The sequence below is a fragment of the Carlito syrichta genome, unplaced genomic scaffold, assembly GCF_000164805.1.
Source record: "Carlito syrichta isolate Samal-C Ts95f unplaced genomic scaffold, Tarsius_syrichta-2.0.1 Scaffold316499, whole genome shotgun sequence".
Classification (NCBI taxonomy): domain Eukaryota; kingdom Metazoa; phylum Chordata; class Mammalia; order Primates; family Tarsiidae; genus Carlito; species Carlito syrichta.
Window position 1 is genome coordinate 157,808 of NW_007260595.1, and position 1,568 is coordinate 159,375.

The 1,568-nt window shown below is 42.4% G+C and overlaps 1 pseudogene across 1 annotated transcript; it reads right to left on the reverse strand.

The window, feature by feature from the left end:
* Window positions 1–252: 252 nt before the first annotated feature.
* On the reverse strand, window positions 253–790 carry LOC103277175 (annotated as a pseudogene). The gene has a single exon (XR_002481345.1). The product of XR_002481345.1 is annotated as a 60S ribosomal protein L21 pseudogene (transcript).
* Window positions 791–1,568: the final 778 nt, after the last annotated feature.

The window sequence follows — 1,568 nt, forward strand, 5'->3', positions numbered from 1 at the left end:
TTATATCTAATACCTAAGCCGAAACCACAGTTTATGGGAAACAGGAACAATGGGTTTCTAGAGTGTGCCATGCCTGTCACAGTCACAGAGCCTTCAGCTTAGGCCAGCAGAGTTCCTTTAGGTTGTTTGTGCTGCATGGCAAAAGGGGGAGGAAAATGGGGTCTACGGCTCCCGAACACGTCCTAGCGGTCTCGAGGTACACGGCCCTCCCTGATCCCTAACGCTCAGTTGCCGGCTCCCAACAAGAGATCTTTTATTTTTGACACCTATTAAGCCATGAATTCATAGGGAATAGGTTCCAGAAGCTCGGGCTCCTTTCCGTTGGTTCTCACAAAGTGTGCTTCTCTGGATGGAGCAGGCTGGCGCTTCAGCTGAACCCATGTGCCTTTCTCCTTGGCTTCCTTCTTTTTCTGGTCATTTTTCTTCATGCGTTTCAGGAAACTATCTCGACTCTTCGAGTGTTTAATATGTTCAATACGCACATTAATTCTCTTGGCAAGAATCTTGCTCTTGACTTGTTTGTTAACAACAATGCCAACAGCATGCTGGGTGACATTGTAGACTCTTCCTGTCTTGCCATGGTAACATTTGTGGGGCATTCCTTTCTGAACAGTACCCATTCCCTTGATGTCTACAATACCACCTTTTTTATAGATTCACATGTATGTGGCCAAAGGAACAACTCCATGTTTTCTGAATGCCCTGGAGAGCATGTACCGTGTGCCCCTCCTCTTTCCCTTTGTGTTTGTCATTTTGGCAAATTACTGAAAGATGGTGGTTCCGGCCAAAAGGAAGGGGCTCATTGTCTTTAAAGAGAGCCCAGCAGGCAGGGATGAGGGGTTGGCATCCTGAGAGATGTACTGGAAATCATATTGAATGTGGCTCAGTGATAAATTAGGGTATATGTTAGTTATACATTTTTGTTATTTTTGTCTATGTTAGTTATACCTTTTGACTATTGACATAGTCAAAACAGATGTATTTAAGACACAACAAAATAGTAGTAACAGAAAAAAAAATCAGGTGGTCACTGTGGACTTTGTCTCTACAACCAGTCCTGACAATTAATTCTTCAAGGTGTTTAGTCTTCTTATTCCGATGGGGATGGAAATGCCCCTTGGGTCTTCTTTCTCGCTTTTCCTCCTGGTGCTTTTTTTTTCACTGAGATGGTGCTTTTGCTGTCATCTTTTTGGTGCGCTCCTTGTGGGCACAGAATTTATTCAGCTAGTCTACCAGATTATAAATGAGGAACAAAGGTAAGATATATGAAACACACTTGTAAAAGGAAAAAGAAGTGGCTTTAGAATGATGTTGGTATATTGTCTCCCCCAGCTAAAATCCAAAAGGAAGTGAAAGAAGACAAATTCAATTCTGGTTATTACATATTTACAAAACGAGCCCAAAGGCCAGCAGGGAAGAAACATGGAAAGACTCTACCTGAATAGTAACTATGGACAATCTATCATAGGTGGACTCAATGAATTGACTCTAACTAGGTAATATTTGGCATTAGGCTCTCATTTCCCCCCCATCTGTCTCTTACAGAGGAAAACTGGAAGAAGAGAATG